At 42.3% G+C, this 7,480-nt stretch overlaps 1 protein-coding gene across 1 annotated transcript in view; it reads right to left on the bottom strand.

Moving 5' to 3' along the window:
- Positions 1–7,480, bottom strand: part of LOC124019575 — a 72,901-nt gene that overhangs the window by 62,121 nt on the left and 3,300 nt on the right. The gene's annotated exons all lie outside the window — the stretch shown is intronic.

Here is a 7,480-nt window from a genome sequence, read left to right as displayed (position 1 = left end):
CATCCTCTCTCCTTCCCTTGTTTTTGTTCACTCATTCCACACACATATAGTCCTGAAGGCTGGACGCAAAGGGCACTGCAGCACCCCTGGACCAATTATAGGGGGTTAATTTGCTTGCTTAAAGGCACAATGGCAGATGATGCATTTCCGCACTAGATTTTCCCATCTTGAGTTGGGATTCGAACCGGCAACCTTCTGGTTGAGGCCTGCTTCTCTAACCTCTGCCTCTGATGTTGCACTGGAGCTCCAATTGAAATCAAGTGTTTGGCCCACACTCTTTAACAAGTCTAGTACCAGTGGTGAAACAACATACAATGTTGACAAATATACTGAACAAAAATCTAAACACAACAGTTTTACTGAGTTTACAGTTCATATAAGGAAATCAGTCAATTTACATAAATTCATTAGGCCCTAATCTATGGATTTCACAATACTGGGCACTGGTGCAGCCATGGGTGGGCCTAGGAGGGCATAGGCCCCCCCAGTTGGAAGCTAGGCCCAGCCAATCAGAATGTGTTTTTCCCTACCAAAGGTTTTTTTTTCAGACAGAAATACTCCTCAGTTTCATCAGCTGTCCGGTCCTGGGCTGGCGTGGTTACACAAGGTTGGAAGTGGCTTGTGGTAGAGAAATTAACATTCAATTCTCTGGCAACAGCTCTGTTGGACATTCCTGCAGTTAGCATGCCAATTACACGCTCCCTCAACTTGAGATATCCGTGGCATTGTGTTCTGTGACAAAACTGCACATTTTAGAGTGGCCTTTTTTTGTCCCCAGCAGAAGGTGCACCTGTGTAATGATCATGCTGTTTAATCAGCTTCTTGATATGCCACACCTGTCAGGTGAATGGATTATCTTGGCAAAGGATAAATTAAATTATATAGAGTATGGAACATTTCTGGGATATTTTATTTCAGCTCATGAAACATGGGACCAACACTTTACATGTTGCGTTTATATTTTTCCTCAGTATATTTAGAGGAACGGAGGAATACATGGTAAAAATTACTTGAACTTTATTAATTTCGCCTAGTGGGCTATGATGTAATGGTGGGTCTCCCAAAGGTAAACCAGCCATGCAGAAAGACTAACCCCTTCCGTTCCTGATCCGAAGCAGCGTGCATCCCGGGATTTACACATTTCTCGCAACACTTGCTGTCGCACTCACAGTTGGTGCGCTTCTGCTGCCGAAAATCCACGTCCTTCCTTTGGAGTCGGAGTGGATGTGCGACATTAGAAAGTCCCTCCGATAGTTGACACGGATCATGAGGGTTTAAAACGCACCGCTGAACAGCTCTGTCTGTCTTGGGGAAAACCATGGGATCTCAGCGACTATGGAGCGTGTTGTGTGTGATGGCGGTGTGCTATCAGACGGGGATGTCAAGCAGATACGGTAAGGAGAGAAATGAACTGAGTCACTCAGAAGCAGGTAACAGGTCTACACACACAGCCATTTAGAAATCTCAGCCAAGGCAATAGCGAATAGCGAATAAATCAATGCAATATATTGACGGGGTCCATGAGCCATATTCTGCTACTTACTTCAACCCTGATTTGCCAGAATAGCAACTAAGAATATAGCCACATATGCTAAATTATTTTAGTATCATTCACCGTACTGTTTTGCTTTTCTGTGCATTGTAGCATAGTGTTATAAACAACGTTAATTTACTTCTACATTACAAATGTTAAGAAATTGAGAGATTCAGATGTGATTCAACCATTTCTGCAAGTCAGTTATGTATGTTTAGGCTATTGGAGGCTATGTAGTCTGAATGTGAAATTGCGTCACAATACACTTGGTTTGATGAGTGACTTGAGGCTGTAGACTTCTGCTTGGATTGAATGATGGGTTTTGCGAAAACAGCGTCAGGCATGATTCATCATAGCTCCTCTCCGCAATAATAGTGGAGCAAGGACCAGTTATAGCCTGCTGTGCCCCACGCCTTGGCTCGGCGCGCTCAATAAAAACACAACTGTTTGAGAGCGCTTCTTCACCTCATTCAAAAGTCAGATTAGGGTTTGGTTTTTGTGTCGGCTACAGGTCTGGTGTTTTTGCTTTTGTGGATGACGGTGTCATTTTGATTTGTGCAAAATGCACTGCGCTAAGTTTAAACAACACGCACTTGGCTATTGATGCAATGTCAACCCAATGCAATGAAATTGAATGACAACCTAAGCAACCACTGTCATAGGTTAACCAAGGCCCATTCTGTAATACTACAATTTACAACCACCCACTTGCTTACCACACATGACCTCACGCCCTCCAGGCTGGTTAGTAGTTCAATTACTAAAGTTGGATCCTGTTCTAATGTAGGCAGCCTACTGCTGGCAGTTTATCAATGTAGGCTGCAGCCAATCCTACCACCTCGAACTGTACATCAATAGCGCCTGCGCGCTCATTTCAGTACCATGGACAGTGCATACATACTCTCTACGTCAATGGCATGTGCGTTGGTTATAGCCAGTCATTTTAGAACCATGGACAGACTCAGCACTGATGGTTCAGAACAGTGCGCTTGTTTTCTGTGTCGATGGCCGCTTGACATTTCGGTGCTGTAGAGCAGGCTAAACCTGTGCTGTGGAGGCAGACAGGCAGGCACACACACTGACCTTAACTCAGTTCTGGTGAGATATAGACCTTACTACTGATAGTTCATCACACCAGTGGAAAATGTATTACTTTGCCTCCTTGATGTCCAGCTGTTCGACACGGTTGGTTATCTTGTAATGCGGTTATTGCTTACTTACCGTGTGTGTCAATCTGAGGAGAATTCTACCATGTCTAACTGGCTATGACTGCCTTCCTTTTGACTTGCCGGTTTGTGGAGTTATCAGAAGTGAAACAGTAGGCCTAACATTGTTGCAGGTAACTAATAAACCAATAGTAGCGAAGGTGTGTCTCACCACCACGACTGTAGTCAGAACCTGAAGGATCCTTCAGTCATGCGGCTTCACCCCTTGTGAATAAACAGGAATGAGTGAGAACTGCATACATTCTAATGTATTTGGAGATTTTGTTGGATGACCAGACCAATTTACTGAGGATGTTTAGGGCACAACACTAACAAAGCTGATGGTTATGAATCACATTATAACATTATAACAGTCTTTAAACCGGTGGTACTGATGGTTATGAATCACATTATAACATTATAACAGTCTTTAAATCACTGATGGTTATGAATCAGATTTATAACAGTCTTTATCAGATTATAACAGTGGTACTGATGGTTATGAATCAGATTATAATATTAAATCCAGTGGTATGATTGTTATGAATCAGATAACATTATAACAGTCTTTAAATCCGGTGGTACTGATGGTTATGAATCACATTATAACATTATAACAGTCTTTAAATCGGTGGTACTGATGGTTATGAATCAGATTATAATAGTCTTTAAATCCAGTGGTACTGATGGTTATGAATCAGATTACAACAGTCTTTAAATCCGGTGGTACTGATGGTTATGAATCAGATTATAATAGTCTTTCCGATGGTACTGATGGTTATGAATCAGATTACAACAGTCTTTAAATCCAGTGGTACTGATTGTTATGAATCAGATTATAATAGTCTTTAAATCCAGTGCTACTGATGGTTATGAATCAGATTACAATAGTCTTTAAATCCAGTGCTACTGATGGTTATGAATCAGATTATAATAGTCTTTAAATCCAGTGGTACTGATGGTTATGAATCACAATATGATACTTGTTAGATCTGGTGGGGTGTTACATTTCTCAGGTTGTCAAACAGTGAGAGGTGAGACACAGGTGGTGTGTAACTTCAGCCCATAGCAACACCTGTCATGGCCATCTGTCTATATACACCTCGGAGGACAAAAACAAGTCTGTTTTCTGAAGATTAAAAGGGCCATCCGCAGTTGAAACAATAACAAAGAGGGCTCCCCGCCACCGTTTTGATAAAAAGTTGAGTGATGGGGTGGCTGGAGAAATGGAACCACTCTCAAATTCTGCCCATCAATTATATACAAATGATAGTTTTAACCATGTTTTGAGGCTATACAGTGTTTGATTTACTCCAATGTGAATGTAAACAATCTTATCATGTTGGATTGTGATGGGGTACAACATTCTCATGAGGCATTTCTAATTTTAAATTACCCCTTTAAATCTGTAAAATAAAAGGGTTGCATCCCAAATGGCACCCTATTCCCTATATAGTGCACTACTTTATAGTGCACTACTTTAGATCGGGCCCTATTCCCTATATAGCACACTACTTCAGACCAGAGCCCTATTACCTATATAGTGCACTACTTTAGACCAGGGCCCTATTCCCTATATAGTGCACTACTTTTGACCAAGGCCTTATTCCCTATATAGTGCACTACTTTAGACCAGGGCCCTATTCCCTATATAGTGCACTACTTTTGACCAGGGCCCTATTCCCTATATAGTGCACTACTTTAGACCAGGGCCCTATTCCCTATATAGTGCACTACTTTTGACCAAGGCCTTATTCCCTATATAGTGCACTACTTTAGACCAGGGCCCTGTTCCCTATATAGTGCACTACTTTAGAACAGGGTACAATTTGAGATTCAGACTCTTATCTGAAGCTATAAAAGATCATTCAAATGGACAAAGCCTCACCAGACTCACCATTATTCAACTCAACATGTAGTGTCTGTCATCACTCTATCCCTGTACTTATAGCCCATTCCTTTATTGTCATTTCAGATATGATTGTAGTTGCAGTAACACATTAAAAATAGCCCTTGTGTCGTAGAGTGCTCCCCCACTTCCACTGTCCAGGCCATGACTCCCAGTGATACAGATCTGCTATCTTAATTTGATCACTGTTGTCGCAGAGATGTATCCTGCAAATTTTAGTGTATTCAAGGTTTTAAAAGGCTTCTAAAGTATGTAATACCCACCTGATTTGCACCAACGGAAAATGTATCAACCCCTACAAAAATGTCCATTATTTATAATCCACATAATAATTCCAATTTAATTTTCCTGCTGTGAGAAGCAGGGTCAATTTAAGGTAGCGCATCTGTAGGCTGAGAGAGAGAGTTTGAGGGGGGAGAGAGAGAGAGAGTTTGAGGGGGATAGAGAGAGAAAGAGTTTGAGGGGTAGAGAGAGTTTGAGGGGTAGAGCGAGTTTGAGAGGGGGAGAGAGTTTGAGAGGGAGAGTTTGAGGGGGAGAGTGAGTTTGAGGGGGAGATGGAGAAAGAGTTTGAGGGGGAGAGGGAGAAAGAGAGTTTGAGGGGGATAGAGAGAGAGAGTTTGAGGCAGAGAGGGAGAGTTTGAGAGAGTGAGGGAGAGTTTGAGGGGGAGAAAGAGAGTTTGAGGGGGAGAGAGAGTTTGAGGGGGGAGACAGAGTTTGTGAGGCAGAGAGAGAGTTTGTGAGGCAGAGAGAGAGTTTGTGAGGCAGAGAGAGAGTTTGTGAGGCAGAGAGAGAGTTTGTGAGGCAGAGAGAGAGTTTGTGAGGCAGAGAGGGAGTTTGTGAGGCAGAGAGACAGTTTGTGAGGCAGAGAGACAGTTTGTGAGGCGGAGAGAGAGTTTGTGAGGCGGAGAGAGAGTTTGAGAGTTTGAGGGGGAGATTATGGGGAGGGAGATGGAGGAAAACAAACTCAGATCATCATGGAGAAAGAACAGGAAACACCCAGTCATGTGACTGAGTTTAACTATGGGATTGAATTCATAAAGTGTGTGTGGGATGGAAACATCCAAGTTGATAATTATGTCCATGCTGTTTGGAACTCCTTTGTTTATGGAGCTCTGACTCATGCATGTATACAGCACAATGCAGCAAATGTTGCCATGATTACAGTCCTGTGCTAATTATTGACTGCTGTAATAGCTTTTATTGACTGTTGTGGGATACACATAATCAGCTTACAGTACATGCCTCTTCCCCAGAGAGGACCTAGAATCCCGATAAACTTGTGTTGTGTGTTTACATCTCTCCCTCATATTTCTGAACAGCTGAAATAACAAAAAAACAGCCCAGAGAATTACGCCACGCAGTTTGATATTACTGTTGCTATGATACTTACAACCCAGGTCACTTCAGTTTATTGGTCTTATTTCACATCTTGAGTTTCTTGAGGTAGAACACAATGGACATTGCCATAGATGACATCACAAGGTCACACCACCAGAATGAAAAATAGGTGATACAACACAGTGCTGTAGTTCAGAACAGGCCTAGAATGCAGGGCCAAAGTATATTCTCTTAGATGTAGGATACAGCAATACTCATTACTAGAACAAGAGATGTACTATGACCTGGCCCCCTGGGATTGATAGTCTGTATTTCTGTATGTGGTTGATTGATTGACATGCTCTTGGGGCTCGGGGCAGTGCACTAGTGGTTTGTACAGTCTGTGATGGACTCTAGCTTGGCAACAATCTCCCCTGGTACTGCTGCAGACAGATGAGAGAGGGATGGACACAGGAAGAGAGAGAGGAGTGTGAAGAAAGGGAGGGATACAGCGTCTATTAGTCATCATATCGCAGATATATCCAGACATGGATTCAAATAGTATCTGACTTCTTTCAAATACTTTGAGCCTTTGATTGAGCCTGCCTGAAGTGCCAGATGGGCGGGGCTTGGACCGTTGCGACTATTCCATTGGTTCCGTTGCTCGGCGCCAGGCAAACTCAATCAAATGCAGCTAAAGTATTTGAAAGACGACTGATACTGTTTCTGGCGCACGGAAAGACATGCTCTGTTTTCTCGTCTATGTTTCATCTTGTCTTGTCTGTGATCTTGTCTTTGTGTCTGGGGAATCGTATTGTTTTTCCCACAGAGAGACAGCCCTCTAGGCCAGTCTGTCTCCCGGTTCTGTTTTTGTAATACAGTACACACATAATCATGAATACACACACACACACACACACACACACACACACACACACACACACACACACACACACACACACACACACACACACACACACACACACACACACACACACTCACTCAGTGTGTACAGCCGTGTTGTGTCACATCTGGCCGTGTTTCCTCCCCAAGCAGATTGGAGCTCTGTAAAGGTCACCCATTACCTCCTTTATATAAATATATATACACATACATACATACATACATACATACGTACATACACACACAGTCTGCCATCCAACACAACCCCCTGCTCTCTCTCAATTCAAAGGGCTTTATTGGCAGGGGAAACATGTTTACATTGCCAAAGCAAGTGAAATAAAAAAATAACAGTAAACATTACACTCACAAAAGTTCCATAGGAATAGAGACATTTCAAATGTCATTTTATGGATATATACAGTTTAGTAATGATGTGCAAATGGTTAAAGTATACAAGGGAAAATAAATAAACATAAATATGGGTTGTATTTACAATTGTGTTTGTTCTTCACTGGTTGCCCTGTTCTTGTGGCAACAAGTCACAAACACTGCTGCTGTGATGTGATGTCACACTGTGGTATTTCACCCAGTAGATATGGGAGTTTATCAGAA

Source organism: Oncorhynchus gorbuscha, unplaced genomic scaffold (genome assembly GCF_021184085.1).
Source record: "Oncorhynchus gorbuscha isolate QuinsamMale2020 ecotype Even-year unplaced genomic scaffold, OgorEven_v1.0 Un_scaffold_633, whole genome shotgun sequence".
Classification (NCBI taxonomy): domain Eukaryota; kingdom Metazoa; phylum Chordata; class Actinopteri; order Salmoniformes; family Salmonidae; genus Oncorhynchus; species Oncorhynchus gorbuscha.
Note: the sequence above shows the minus strand (reverse complement) of the source record. Positions and strands in the feature narration are given on the sequence as shown.